At 50.5% G+C, this 15,771-nt stretch overlaps 1 protein-coding gene across 3 annotated transcripts in view; it reads right to left on the reverse strand.

Moving 5' to 3' along the window:
* Window positions 1-3,797, reverse strand: part of TEX2 (testis expressed 2) — a 43,024-nt gene extending 39,227 nt beyond the window's left edge. Inside the window, exon 1 of one of the 3 annotated variants that reach the window (XM_077254671.1) lies at window positions 3,611-3,797. The gene's annotated coding sequence lies outside the window, so the exon portion shown is untranslated. Of the gene's footprint in view, window positions 1-3,511 lie in introns of all 3 variants that reach the window. The other 2 variants (XM_077254669.1, XM_077254668.1) reach the window with 2 other exon arrangements.
* Window positions 3,798-15,771: the final 11,974 nt, after the last annotated feature.

Consider the following 15,771-nt stretch of genomic DNA (forward strand, 5'->3'; position numbering starts at 1 on the left):
CTTCTCCCCCCCGGGGCGGGACACACATCTCTTCTCCTCTCCCCCCGGGGTGGGTCACACATCTCTTCTCCTCTCCCCCCGGGGTGGGTCACACATCTCTTCTCCTCTCCCCCTGGGGTGGGACACACCTCTTCTTTCCTCTTCCCAACCCTCAAGGGCGGGACACACGCTGACCTATTCCCACAGCATCCCCAGGGCGGGACACAGACCTTCCTCCCCCTTCCCAACCCTCAGGGACAAGACACACACTTCTTCCCCATTCCCAACCTTCAGGGGTGGGAGACACACACCTCTTCTTCACCCTTCCCAAACCTCAGGGGCACCTCTTCTTCACCCTTCCCAAACCTCAGGGGCACCTCTTCTAACCCCCTTCAAAACCCTCAGGAGCGGGGCAGACAAACCTCTACTCCCTCCCACCCCCCAGGGGCAGGACACACACACACCCCCATCAGGGCAAGATACGACAGGTTGAGCATGAGCACCGTACACACACAGATGAAAACCAACACCCCCATCCCCCCCGAAGGCCCCCAACATGCCAGAATCTGGCAGAGCAGCGATCTCCACCCCAGCACCATCACCCCGTTCCCACCACACAGGAGGACACAAGTCTCAGGGCGGGAGTGATGGCTGCGGACTGTGGCCGCACTGGTTACACATTATAGGGTTATTACAGCTCCGCTCCCCTCTTATCTCACACGTCTGTAGTCTGTATGAACAGCGATTAGATCAGCGTCTGCAAACAACCCCCGGCCAGCGGTGTACCCAGATACAAGGGCCGCACCCCCGCTATACAGCTGGCGCCTGCGGTGACATCCCCAATGCAAAGGGATGACGAGGTACAGAGTCTAATATACAGGGGGGAGGTATAGGGTATAATATACAGGGGGGGAAGTATAGGGTATAATATACAGGGGGGGAAGTATAGGGTATAATATACAGGGGGGGGAAGTATAGGGTATAATATACAGGGGGGGAAGTATAGGGTATAATATACAGGGGGGGAAGTATAGGGTATAATATACAGGGGGGGAAGTATAGGGTATAATATACAGGGGGGAAGTATAGGGTATAATATACAGGGGGGGAAGTATAGGGTATAATATACAGGGGGGGGAAGTATAGGGTATAATATACAGGGGGGGGGAAGTATAGGGTATAATATACAGGGGGGGAAGTATAGGGTATAATATACAGGGGGGAGGCATAGGGTATAATATACAGGGGGGGAAGTATAGGGTATAGTATACAGGGGGGGAAGTATAGGGTATAGTATACAGGGGGGGGGGGGAAGTATAGGGTATAGTATACAGGGGGGGGGGGAAGTATAGGGTATAGTATACAGGGGGAGGTATAGGATATAATATACAGGGGGAGGTACAGGGTGTAATATACAGGGGGAGGTATAGGGTGTAATATACAGGGGGGGAGGTATAGGGTGTCATATACAGGGGGGGAGGTATAGGGTGTCATATACAGGGGGGGAGGTATAGGGTGTCATACAGGGGGGAGGTATAGGGTGTCATATACAGGGGGGAGGTATAGGGTGTCATATACAGGGGGGGGAGGTATAGGGTGTCATATACAGGGGGGAGGTATAGGGTGTCATATACAGGGGGGAGGTATAGGGTGTCATATACAGGGGGGAGGTATAGGGTGTCATATACAGGGGGAGAGGTATAGGGTGTCATATACAGGGGGGAGGTATAGGGTATAATATACAGGGGGAAGGTATAGGGTGTAATATACAGGGGGAGGTATAGGGTATAATATACAGGGGGGAGATATAGGGTATAATATACAGGGGGGGAGGTATAGGGTATAATATACAGGGGGGGAGGTATAGGGTATAATATACAGGGGGGGAGGTATACGGTATAATATACAGGGGGGAGGTATAGGGTATAATATACAGGGGGGGAGGTATAGTGTGTAATATACAGGGGGGAGGTATAGGTTGTAATATACTGGGGGGGGACATACAGGGTATAATATACAGGGGGAGGTATAGGGTGTAATATACAGGGGGGGAGGTATAGGGTGTAATATACAGGGGGGGAGGTATAGGGTATTATATACAGGGGGGAGGTATAGGGTATTATATACAGGGGGGAGGTATAGGGTGTAATATACAGGGGGGAGGTATAGGGTGTAATATACAGGGGGGAGGTATAGTGTGTAATATACAGGGGGGAGGTATAGGTTGTAATATACCGGGGGGGACATACAGGGTATAATATACAGGGGGAGGTATAGGGTGTAATATACAGGGGGGGGTATAGGGTATTATATACAGGGGGAGGTATAGGGTGTAATATACAGGGGGGAGGTATAGTGTGTAATATACAGGGGGAGGTATAGGGTGTAATATACAGGGGGGAGGTATAGTGTGTAATATACAGGGGGGAGGTATAGTGTGTAATATACCGGGGGGGGGGGGGACATACAGGGTATAATATACAGGGGGAGGTATAGGGTGTAGGGTGTAATATACAGGGGGAGGTATAGGGTATAATATACAGGGGGGGAGGTATAGGGTGTAATATACAGGGTGAGGTATAGGGTGTAGGGTGTAATATACAGGGGGGAGGTATAGGGTATAATATACAGGGGGGGAGGTATAGGGTGTAATATACAGGGGGGAGGTATAGGGTATAATATACAGGGGGGAGGTATAGGGTGTAATATACAGGGTGAGGTATAGGGTGTAGGGTGTAATATACAGGGGGGAGGTATAGGGTATAATATACAGGGGGGGAGGTATAGGGTATAATATACAGGGGGAGGTATAGGGTATAATATACAGGGGGGGAGGTATAGGGTATAATATACAGGGGGGGAGGTATAGGGTATAATATACAGGGGGGGAGGTATAGGGTATAATATACAGGGGGGGAGGTATAGGGTGTAATATACAGGGGGGGAGGTATAGGGTGTAATATACAGGGGGGAGGTATAGGGTATAATATACAGGGGGGGAGGTATAGGGTGTAATATACAGGGGGGGAGGTATAGGGTATAATATACAGGGGGGAGGTATAGGGTATAATATACAGGGGGGGAGGTATAGGGTGTAATATACAGGGTGAGGTATAGGGTGTAGGGTGTAATATACAGGGGGGGAGGTATAGGGTATAACATACAGGGGGGAGGTATAGGGTGTAGGGTGTAATATACAGGGGGGAGGTATAGGGTATAATATACAGGGGGGAGGTATAGGGTGTAATATACAGGGTGAGGTATAGGGTGTAGGGTGTAATATACAGGGGGAGGTATAGGGTATAGGGTGTAATATACAGGGGGGAGGTATAGGTTGTAATATACCGGGGGGGGGGGGGGGACATACAGGGTATAATATACAGGGGGAGGTATAGGGTGTAGGGTGTAATATACAGGGGGAGGTATAGGGTGTAATATACAGGGGGAGGTATAGGGTGTAATATACAGGGGGGGAGGTATAGGGTATAATATACAGGGGGGGAGGTATAGGGTATAATATACACGTTATTACCAGCGTCTCTCGCATATACCGCTCGGTGACTCTTCCACCTCACATTACAGCACTCTTTCGGCCTCTCCCCATTTCCAGCACAGCACACCGCACACTCACCGCCGCCGTGTCTCATGTCCCCGCCTCAGCCCCGGTGTCGCCGGCCTCTGCCCCGCTGCCGCCTGACACCAGCAGGCGCGGCTAATCGCTGCCTGATCCGCGGATTCTCTCGGCTCTCTACACCTCTCGCTAGACGTCAAATTTGCGTGCCTCGCCTCGTTCTCAAAATGGAGCGCAGTGATTGGTCCAGAGACACATATTTGATGACTTGTTATTTATAGGAATTCCTGGTACTGGGCGCACGGGGTGTTCACGGATTGGCTTAAGACCCTGGCTGATGGGAAAGGGGGAGGGGTTATGACAAGTCACGTGATCTCGCACTATATAAAGGTCACGTCCGGCGTCCTGAGCTGAGAGAGACGGAATATAGAGATCAGTGTCCTGTGAGGTGTGCGGCGCTCCGGTCACTGGTCGGCACCAACCTGCCAGTCATTCAGAGGCAGAAAAATAATGAACGCGCTGTAAAACTTTGATGAGGAGGAGATGTAGGGCGGTGCAGCACTGGAGAGGATGGGTAGGTGGTAGACAGATGAGGAGATGTAGGGCGGTGCAGCACTGTGGAGAGGACGGGTAGGTGGTAGACAGATGAGGAGATGGAGGACGGTGCAGCACTGTGGAGAGGACGGGTAGGTGGTAGACAGATGTAGGACGGTGCAGCACTGTGGAGAGGATGGGTAGGTGGTAGACAGATGGAGATGTAGGGCAGTGCAGCACTGTGGTGAGAACGGGTAGGTGGTAGACAGATGAGGAGATGTAGGGCAGTGCAGCACTGTGGTGAGAACGGGTAGGTGGTAGACAGATGAGGAGATGTAGGGCAGTGCAGCACTGTGGTGAGAACGGGTAGGTGGTAGACAGATGAGGAGATGTAGGGCGGTGCAGCACTGTGGTGAGAACGGGTAGGTGGTAGACAGATGAGGAGGAGATGTAGGGCAGTGCAGCACTGTGGTGAGAACGGGTAGGTGGTAGACAGATGGAGATGTAGGGCAGTGCAGCACTGTGGTGAGAACGGGTAGGTGGTAGACAGATGAGGAGATGTAGGGCAGTGCAGCACTGTGGTGAGAACGGGTAGGTGGTAGACAGATGAGGAGGAGATGTAGGGCAGTGCAGCACTGTGGTGAGGACGGGTAGGTGGTAGACAGAGATGGAGATGTAGGGCAGTGCAGCACTGTGGTGAGAACGGGTAGGTGGTAGACAGATGAGGAGGAGATGTAGGGCAGTGCAGCACTGTGGTGAGAACGGGTAGGTGGTAGACAGATGAGGAGATGTAGGGCGGTGCAGCACTGTGGTGAGGACGGGTAGGTGGTAGACAGAGATGGAGATGTAGGGCAGTGCAGCACTGGTGAGGACGGGTACATGGTAGACAGATGAGGAGATGTAGGGCAGTGCAGCACTGTGGTGAGAACGGGTAGGTGGTAGACAGATGAGGAGATGTAGGGCAGTGCAGCACTGTGGTGAGGACGGGTACATGGTAGACAGATGAGGAGATGTAGGGCAGTGCAGCACTCGAGGATGGGTAGGTAGCAGACAGAAGGAGATGGAGGACGGTGCAGCACTGTGGAGAGGACAGGTAGGTGGTAGACAGAGATGTAGGACGGTGCAGCACTGTGGAGAGGATGGGTAGGTGATAGAGATGAGATGTAGGGCAGTGCAGCACTGGAAAGGATGGGTGGGTGGTAGACATAGAGGAGGAGATATAGGACGGTGCAGCACTGGAGAGGACGGGTAGGGTGGTAGACAGAGGAGGAGGAGATGTAGGACGGTGCAGCACTGTGGTGAGGATGGGTAGGTGGTAGACGGAGATGTAGGATGGTGCAGCACTGGAGAGGAAAGGTAGGTGGTAGACAGAGAAGGAGATGTAGGGCGGTGCAGCACTGTGGAGAGGACAGGTGGTAGACAGGAGATGTAGGGCGGTGCAGCACTGTGGAGAGGACAGGTAGGGTGATAGACAGATGAGGAGGAGATATAGGACAGTGAAGCACTGTGTTGAGGACTGGTAGGTGGTAGACAGAGAAGGAGATGTAGGACGGTGCAGCACTGTGGTGAGGACGGGTAGGGTGATAGAGATGAGGAGATGTAGGACGGTGTAGCACTGTGGTGAAGACGGGTACGTGGTAGACAGATGAGATGTAGGGCAGTGCAGCACTGGAGAGGATGGGTAGGTAGTAGACAGAGAAGGAGGAGATGTAGGACGGTGCAGCACTGTGGAGAGGACAGGTAGGTGGTAGACAGATGGAGGACGATGCAGCACTGTGGAGTGGACAGGTAGATGGTAGACAGAGATGGAGGAGATGTAGGACGATGCAGCACTGTGGAGTGGACAGGTAGGTGGTAGAGGAGGAGATGTAGGACGGTGCAGCACTGGAGAGGACGTGTAGGGTGGAAGACAGGAGGAGGAGATGTAGGACGGTGCAGCACTGTGGTGAGGACGGGTAGGGTGATAGATGAGGAGGAGATGTAGGACGGTGCAGCACTGGAGAGGACGGGTAGGATGGTAGACAGATGGAGATGTACGACGGTGCAGCACTGGAGAGGACAGATAGGTGGGAGACAGATGAGATGTAGGATGGTGCAGCACTGGAGAGGACGGGTAGGTGGTAGACAGAAATGAGATGTAGGACTGTGCAGCACTGTGGAGAGGACGGGTAGGTGGGAGACATGAGATGTAGGGCAATGCAGCACTGTGGAGAGGACGGGTAGGTGGGAGACATGAGGAGATGTAGGGGCAGTGCAGCACTGTGTAGAGGATGGGTAAGTGGCAGACAGATGAGGAAATATAGGGTGGTGCAGCACTGGAGAGGACGGGTAGGTGGTAGATGAGATGTAGGGCAGTGCAGCACTGTGGAGAGGACAGGTAGGTGGCAGACAGATGAGAAGATGTAGAGCGGTGCAGCACTGGAGAGGACCGGTAGGTGGTAGACAGATGAGATGTAGGGCAGTGCAGCGCTGTGGAGAGGACGGGTAGGTGGGAGACACATGAGGAGATGTAGGGCGGTGCAGCACTGGAGAGGATGGGTAGGTGGTAAACAGATGAGATGTAGGGCAGTGCAGCACTGTGGAGAGGGCGGGTAGGTGGGAGACAGATGAGATGTAGGGAGGTGCAGCACTGGAGAGGACGGGCAGGTGGGAGACAGATGAGGAGATGTAGGGCGGTGCAGCACTGTGGAGAGGACGGGTAGGTGGGAGACAGATGAGATGTAGGGCGGTGCAGCACTGGAGAGAACTGGTAGGTGGTAGAGATGAGAGATGTAGGGCGGTGCAGGACTGTGGAGAGGACAGGTAGGTGGCAGACAGGAGGAGATGTAGGGCGGTGCAGCACAGCAATGGACGGGTAGGTGGTAGACAGATGAGGAGGAGATGTAGGGCGGTGGCAGCACTGTGGAGAGGACCGGTAGGTGGTAGACAGATGAGGAGATGTAGGGCGGTGCAGCACTGGAGAGGATGGGTAGGTGGTAGACAGATGAGGAGATGAAGGGCAGTGCAGCACTGTGGAGAGGGCGGGTAGGTGGTAGACAGATGAGGAGAAGTAAGACTGCAGCACTGTAGAGAGAACGAGTAGGGTGGTAGCTAGAGATGAGGATGAGATGTAGAGTGGTGCAGCACTGTGGAGAGGATGAGTAGGGTCGTAGCTAGAGATGAGGAGATGTAGAGCGGTGCAGCACTGTGGAGAGGATGGGTAGGGTGGGAGAAAGACGAGGTGATATAGGACGGTGCAGCACTGGAGTGGACAGATAGGTGGTAGACAGATGAGATGTATGGCTGTGCAGCACTGTGGAGAGGACGGGTAGGTGGTAGACAGAGAAGGTGGAAGATAGAGATGAGGAGATGTAGAGTGGTGCAGCACTGTGGAGAATACGGGTAGGTGGTAGACAGGAGGAGGAGATGTAGGGCAGTGCAGCACTTTGGAGTGGACACGAAGTTGGGAGACAGATGAGGCGATGTAGGACTGTGCAGCACTGTGGAGAGGATGGGTAGGTGGTAGACATATGAAGGAGATGTAGGGCAGTGCAGCACTGTGGTGAGGACGGGTAGGGTGGTAGACAGAGGAGGAGGAGATGTAGGGCGATGCAGCACTGGGGAGAGCTTTGTGGGTGTGAGTAATGAGTTTATGTTGTACTCCATAGCTGGTACGTAACTAGTCCAATGGCGGGCACAGGGTGGAGGCATCGGTGTAGCAAATGGACACAAATAAGATCCTGTCAGTTGCGTTCAGTATGGATTGGTGAAGGGAGGGGGTTAGTAAGAGGGAGATCAATACACAGAGGAAGTGGTCAGAGAACTAGGAGGTGAACCATGAGAGCACACTGTCCTTGAGGATGATAGAGCGGAGCATAATGATGAGGAGCTGGTAATCCACAGTGTAAGATGTCGCGGAGATCCAGGAGATTCAGCAGGGAGCAGTAGATTTAGCTGTTAGATCGTTACAGACTTCAGTGAGGGCAGATTCTGTAGAGTGTAAACAGCAGATACCAGGGTGAAAAAGCAGAGCGTTATCAGAGATGGCGGATTAGACGGAGTGGACCAAACGTTCCAGGAGATTACAGATGAAGGGAAGAATAGCGACTGCTCTGTCGTCAGCAGCGCAGTTCTGGTCCAGAACGGAGTGTTAGGCCATGTGCACACGTTCAGGATTTTTCGCGTTTTTTTCACTTTTTTTCGCTATAAAAACGCGAAAAAAACGCTAACATATGCCTCCTATTATTTACAGGGTATTCCGCATTTTTTGTGCAAATGTTGCGATTTTTTTCCGCGAAAAAATCGCATCGCGGAAAAAAAAGCAACATGTTCATTAAAAATGCGGAATTGCGGGGATTCCGCACACCTAGGAGTGCATTGATCTGCTTACTTCCCGCACGGGGCTGTGCACACCATGCGGGAAGTAAGCAGATCATGTGCGGTTGGTACCCAGGGTGGAGGAGAGGAGACTCTCCTCCACAGACTGGGCACCATATAAGTGGTAAAAAAAAAAGAATTAAAATAAAAAATAGTGATATACTCACCTTCGATGTCTTCCCGCCTCTCAGGTGCATGCTGCCGCTTCGGTTCCTGTAGCTGGTGTGCGGTGAAGGACCTGCGATGACGTCACGGTCCTGTGATTGGTCGAGACCGGTCATGTGACCGCTCACGTGACCGCGACGTCATGGAAGGTCCTGCGCACACACACCATCTATACGGAACGGACGCCGGTGAGGAGATCGTCTGGGTGAGTATAAGCATTTTTTTTTATTATTTTTAAACATTCTATCTTTTACTATAGATGCTGCATAAGCAGCATCTATAGTAAAAAGTTGGTCACACTTGTCAAACAGTATGTTTGACAAGTGTGACCAACCTGTCAGTCAGTTTTCCAAGCGATGCTACAGATCGCTTGGAAAACTTTAGCATTCTGCAAGCTAATTACGCTTGCAAAATGCTAAAAAAAAACGCGAAAAAAACCGCAAAAAAAAAAATGCGGATTTCTTGCAGAAAATTTCCAGTTTTCTTCAGGAAATTTCTGCAAGAAATCCGGACGTGTGCACATTAGACTCGAGGATAGAAGTTAAGCGAGAGGTCACAGCTGGTGAGAGGGAGGAGATGTGAGGGAATAGGGTCACTGATGCAGGTTGTAGGGTGAGAAGAAGCAAGGAGTCAGGTAACTTCTTCTGTAAGGCTACTTTCACACTAGCGTCGGGAACAACCCGTCGCTGTGCGTCGGGCCGAGGTTCCCGACGCTAGCGTGGTCTCCGCCGCACAACGGGGGCAGCGGATGCATTTTTCCCACGCATCCGCTGCCCCATTGTGAGGTGCGGGGAAGTGCGGGGAGGTGGGGGCGGAGTTCCGGCCGCGCATGCGCGGTCGGAAAAAGCGGACCGTCGGGAGCAAAAAACGTTACATGTAACGTTTTTTTTTCCCGATGGTCCGCTAACACACGCCCAAGCGTCGCAAGACGGATGCGACGTTTTGCAATGCGTCGCAAATGCGTCGCTAATGCGTCGCTAATGCGTCGCTAATGTTAGTCTATGACGAAAAAACGTATCCAGCAAGAACTTTTGCTGGATGCGTATTTTCGGCAAAACGACGCATTTGCGACGTATTGCAGTTAACGCTAGTGTGAAACTAGCCTTAGAGGTTCAAAGGTGGAAAGTGAGCCTGAGGGAAGAGGAACTGTAACATTGGGTCATTGGAAGACCATTTCTTTTGGATACGGGTGTTTATTTTTAGGAGATAAGTGGCAGATCGTCAGTGCTGAGGTTGCTGTACTTTAGGGCTCGGGAGGGAGAGGACTGTTTCACAGTCATTTTGGATTGTTGGATAATGATGTGATGACAGCGGTGAAGTATAATTGTTTGGCCTGATGGAGGCAGAGTTATAAGTTTTGAGCATGAACTCAGTGGATGAAGTCTTCTGCTGACAGTGATTTTCTCCATTGATGCTCAGTCCCTGGAACATCGCTGGAGAAGACGCGTTTCTCCTCACAATCACATATCTGCTGTGCTCCCACATCGTGCTGACCATGTGTCCTCTGTCCTCTCACTCCGTGCCCGCCCTGTATCCTTTGTTCACTCACCATGTACCCCTTGTGCTTCCACCCCATGCCAGCCGTGTGTCCTGTGCTCTCACCCCGTGCCGACCCTGTATCCTCTGTGCTCCCTCCCCGTGCCGGCCCTGTATCCTCTGTGCTCCCTCCCCGTGCCGACCCTGTATCCTCTGTGCTCCCTCCCCGTGCCGGCACTGTATCCTCTGTGCTCCCTCCCCGTGCCGGCCCTGTATCCTCTGTGCTCCCACCCCGTGCCGGCCCTGTATCCTCTGTGCTCCCACCCCGTGCCGGCCCTGTATCCTCTGTGCTCCCACCCCGTGCCGGCCCTGTATCCTCTGTGCTCCCACCCCGTGCCGGCCCTGTATCCTCTGTGCTCTCACCCCATGCCGGCCCTGTATCCTCTGTGCTTCCACGCCATGCCAGCCCTGTATCCACTGTGCTTCCATGCCATGCCGGCCCTGTATCCTCTGTGCTCCCATGCCGTGTCTGCCCTGTAACGTCTGTGCTCTCACTGTGTGCTCCCTGTTCTTCCACCCCGTGCTGGCCGTGTGTCCTCTGTGCTGTCACCCCATGCTGGCTGTGTGTCCTGTGCTCCCACCAGAATGCTGGCACTGTATCCTCTGTGCTCTCACCATGTGCCCCCTGTGATCCCACCCTTTGCCGGCTGTGTCCTCTGTGTTCCCATCCCATGCCGGCCGTGTGTCCTCGATGCTCTCACCCTGTGCCCCGTGATCCCACCTGTTGTGAATCCGCTTTTGGGCTCCCCTGGTGGTTGCTGGTGGTACTGGTGACTTGTGTGTCTTTGCTGTCTCAGTTCACCTGCTCCCATCAGTGTTTGGGAGTTTCCTATTTAGCCTTGCTCTCCAGTCATTTCCTTGCCGGTCATCATTGTAACCAGAGCCTTCGGTTGCATGTTCCTGCTACTAGTCTGCTGATCAGCTAAGTGGACTTTGTCCTTTTGTTTTGTATCTTTTGTCCAGTTTGCAGTTTTTGTTATTCTCTGTAGCTGGAAGCTCTTGTGGGCTGAAATTGCCACTCCTGTGTCATGAGTTGACACAGGAGTCTTAAAGTAATTTCAGGATGGTTTTTTGAAAGGGTTTTCAGTTGACCGTGAAGTCCTCTTTTGTATCCTTCTGCTATCTAGTAAGTGGACCTCTCTTTGCTAAATCTACTTTCATACTGTGTATGTCTTTTCCTCTTAACTCACCGTTATTACATGTGGGGGGCTGCTATCATCTTTTGGGGTATTTCCCTAGAGGTAAGCCAGGTCTTTTCCTTCCTCTACCAGGCGTAGTTAGTCCTCCGGCTGGCGCGTGGCATCTAGGAAGTCGTAGGTATGCTCCCTGGCTACTATTAGTTGTGTGGTAGATTTAGCTCACGGTCAGCTCGAGATTCCATCACCCAGAGCTCGTCCGTTATTTTTGTGTTCTGATGTTTCCCTGCCATTGGGAATCATGACAGTATGACCGGCCAATGTTAAAGTTATTGGCAGAAGAAAGGAGAGAGAAAAGAAGTCTGTAGATTTTTTATTTTTTTTTCCCCCCTATGCTTGCTCCATAGTTGGATCAGTTGTATTTCAGCTCCAATTACAGCCTTTGCCTTTCTCTCCTTCTAATCCTTGAATGGCTCTGATCTCACCTGTTTAAAGATGGATCCTCAGAGTTTGGCTGTAGGTTTAAGTAATCTTGCTACCAAGGTTCAAAATTTACAAGATTTTGTTATACATACTCCGATGTCTGAACCTAAAATTCCTACACCAGAGGTGTTTTCCGGAGATAGATCTCGGTTCCTGAATTTCAAATATAATTGTAAATTGTTCCTTTCTCTCAGACCTCACTCCTCTGGAGATCCTGTCCAGCAGGTTAAGATTGTAATCTCTTTGCTGCGAGGTGACCCTCAAAATTGGGCATTTTCATTGACACCAGGGGATCCTGCGTTGCTCAATGTGGATGCGTTTTTTCTGGCTTTAGGGTTGCTTTATGAGGAACCTAATTTGGAGATTCAAGCTGAAAAAGCTTTGATAGCCCTATCTCAAGGGCAAGATGAAGCTGAGATATACTGCCAAAAATTTCGTAGATGGTCTGTGCTTACTCAGTGGAATGAGTGCGCCCTAGCGGCAAATTTCAGAGAGGGCCTTTCTGATGCCGTTAAAGATGTTATGGTCGGGTTCCCTGCGCCTACAGGTCTGAATGAGTCCATGACAATGGCTATTCAGATTGATCGGCGTTTGCGGGAGCGCAAACCCGTGCACCATTTGGCGGTATCTTCTGAAGATATGCCAGAGAAAATGCAATGTGACAGAATTCTGTCCAGAAGCGAGCGGCAGAATTATAGGCGTAAAAATGGGTTATGCTTCTATTGTGGTGATTCTGCTCATGTTATATCAGCATGCTCTAAACGTACAAGGAAGGTTGACAAGTCTATTTCAATTGGCACTTTACAGTCCAAATTTATTTTGTCTGTAACCTTGATTTGTTCATTATCAGTTATTACCGTGGATGCCTATGTGGACTCTGGCGCCGCTCTGAGTCTTATGGATTGGTCCCTTGCCAGGCGCTGTGGGTTTGATTTAGAGCCTCTGGAAGTCCCTATACCTCTGAAGGGTATTGATTCTACGCTTTTGGCTTGTAATAAACCACAATCCTGGACGCAAGTGACTATGCGTATGACTCCAGACCATCAGGAGGTGATTCGCTTCCTTGTGTTGTACAATTTACATGATGTTTTAGTGCTTGGATTACCATGATTACAATCTCATAACCCAGTCCTTGACTGGAAAACAATGTCTGTGTTAAGCTGGGGATGTCGGGGGGCTCATGGGGACGTACCTTTGGTTTCCATTTCGTCATCTATTCCCTCTGAGATTCCGGCATTTTTGTCTGATTATCGTGATATTTTTGAGGAGCCTAAAATTGGTTCACTCCCTCCCCACAGAGATTGTGATTGCGCCATAGATCTGATTCCTGGCAGTAAATTTCCAAAGGGTCGTTTGTTTAACTTATCCGAACCTGAACATGTTGCTATGCGAGAGTATATTAAGGAGTCCCTGGAAAAGGGACATATTCGTCCTTCTTCATCTCCTTTAGGAGCTGTTTTTTTCTTTGTGTCTAAGAAGGATGGCTCTCTGAGGCCTTGTATTGATTATCGACTCCTGAATAAAATTACAGTCAAATATCAGTATCCGTTGCCTTTGCTGACTGATTTGTTTGCTCGCATAAGGGGGGCTAAGTGGTTCTCTAAGATTGATCTTCGTGGGGCGTATAATTTGGTGCGAATTAAGCAGGGGGATGAGTGGAAAACCGCATTTAATACGCCTGAGGGCCATTTTGAGTATTTAGTAATGCCTTTCGGCCTTTCTAATGCACCTTCAGTTTTTCAGTCCTTAATGCATGATATTTTCCGTGAATATTTGGATAAATTTATGATTGTGTATTTGGATGATATTTTGATTTTTTTCTGATGACTGGGAGTCTCATGTTCAACAGGTCAGGAGGGTTTTTCAGGTTTTGCGGGAGAATTCTTTGTGTGTAAAGGGTTCAAAGTGTGTTTTTGGGGTTCAAAAGATTTCCTTTTTGGGGTACATTTTTTCCCCTTCTTCTATTGAGATGGACCCTGTCAAGGTTCGGGCTATTTGTGACTGGACGCAGCCTACTTCTCTTAAGAGTCTTCAGAAATTCTTGGGCTTTGCTAATTTTTATCGTCGATTTATAACTGGTTTTTCTGGCGTTGCTAAACCTCTGACGGATTTGACCAAAAAGGGTGCTGATGTTGCCAATTGGTCCCCTGCTGCTGTGGAGGCCTTTCGGGAGCTTAAGCGCCGCTTTTTGTCTGCCCCTGTGTTGCGCCAGCCTGATGTTTCTCTTCCCTTTCAGGTTGAGGTCGATGCTTCCGAGATCGGAGCGGGGGCGGTTTTGTCGCAGAAAAGTTCCGACTGCTCAGTGATGAGACCTTGTGCGTTCTTTTCTCGAAAATTTTCGGCCGCCGAGCGAATCTATGATGTTGGTAATCGGGAGCTTTTGGCCATGAAGTGGGCATTTGAGGAGTGGCGTCATTGGCTTGAGGGTGCCAGACATCAGGTGGTAGTTTTGACTGATCACAAGAATCTGATTTATCTAGAGTCTGCCAGGTGCCTGAATCCTAGACAGGCACGATGGTCGTTGTTTTTTTCTCGGTTTAATTTTGTGGTTTCATACTTACCGGGTTCTAAAAATGTTAAGGCAGATGCTCTTTCTAGGAGTTTTGAGCCTGACTCTCCTGGGGATTCTGAACCTGCTGGTGTCCTTAAGGATGGGGTGGTTTTGTCTGCTGTCTCCCCAGATCTGCGACGTGCTTTGCAAGAATTTCAGGCGGATAGACCTGATCGTTGTCCGCCTGGTAGACTGTTTGTTCCTGATGATTGGACCAGTAGAGTCATCTCGGAGGTTCATTCTTCTGCGTTGGCGGGTCATCCTGGAATTTTTGGTACCAGAGATTTGGTGGCTAGATCCTTCTGGTGGCCTTCCCTGTCTCGGGATGTGCGTGTTTTTGTGCAGTCTTGTGATGTGTGTGCTCGGGCCAAGCCTTGTTGTTCTAGGGCTAGTGGGTTATTGTTGCCCTTGCCTGTTCCGAAGAGGCCTTGGACGCACATCTCGATGGACTTTATTTCTGATCTTCCTGTCTCTCAGAGGATGTCTGTCATCTGGGTGGTGTGTGACCGTTTTTCTAAGATGGTTCATTTGGTGCCATTGCCGAAGTTGCCTTCCTTGTCGGAGTTGGTTCCTTTGTTTTTTCAAAATGTGGTTCGCTTGCATGGTATTCCGGAAAACATCGTTTCTGACAGGGGAACCCAGTTCGTGTCTAGATTTTGGCGGGCATTCTGTGCCAGGTTGGGCATTGATTTGTCTTTTTCGTCTGCATTCCATCCTCAGACTAATGGCCAGACGGAGCGAACTAATCAAACTTTGGAGACTTATTTGAGGTGTTTTGTGTCTGCGGATCAGGATGATTGGGTTGCCTTTTTGCCGTTGGCAGAATTTGCTCTTAATAATCGGGCTAGTTCTGCCACTTTGGTTTCTCCTTTCTTTTGCAATTCAGGGTTTCATCCTCGTTTTTCATCTGGTCAGGTGGAATCTTCGGATTGTCCTGGAGTGGATGCGGTGGTGGATCGGTTGCATCAGATTTGGGGACAAGTGGTGGACAATTTGAAGTTGTCCCAGGAGAGGACTCAGCAGTTTGCTAACCGCCGTCGTCGTGTTGGTCCTCGCCTTCGTGTTGGGGACTTGGTGTGGTTGTCTTCCCGTTTTGTCCCTATGAGGGTTTCTTCTCCTAAGTTTAAGCCTCGGTTCATCGGTCCTTATAGGATTTTGGAGATACTTAACCCTGTGTCCTTTCGTTTGGACCTCCCGGCATCTTTCGCTATCCATAATGTATTCCATCAGTCGTTGTTGCGGAGATATGAGGTACCGGTGGTTCCTTCTACTGAACCTCCTGCTCCTGTGCTGGTGGAGGGTGAATTGGAGTACGTTGTAGAGAAGATCTTGGATTCCCGTATTTCCAGACGGAGACTTCAATATCTGGTTAAATGGAAGGGCTATGGTCAGGAAGATAATTCTTGGGTAACTGCCTCTGATGTTCATGCCTCGGATTTGGTTCGTGCCTTTCATAGGGC

The sequence above is a fragment of the Ranitomeya variabilis genome, chromosome 4 (genome assembly GCF_051348905.1).
Source record: "Ranitomeya variabilis isolate aRanVar5 chromosome 4, aRanVar5.hap1, whole genome shotgun sequence".
NCBI classification, from domain to species: Eukaryota; Metazoa; Chordata; class Amphibia; order Anura; family Dendrobatidae; genus Ranitomeya; species Ranitomeya variabilis.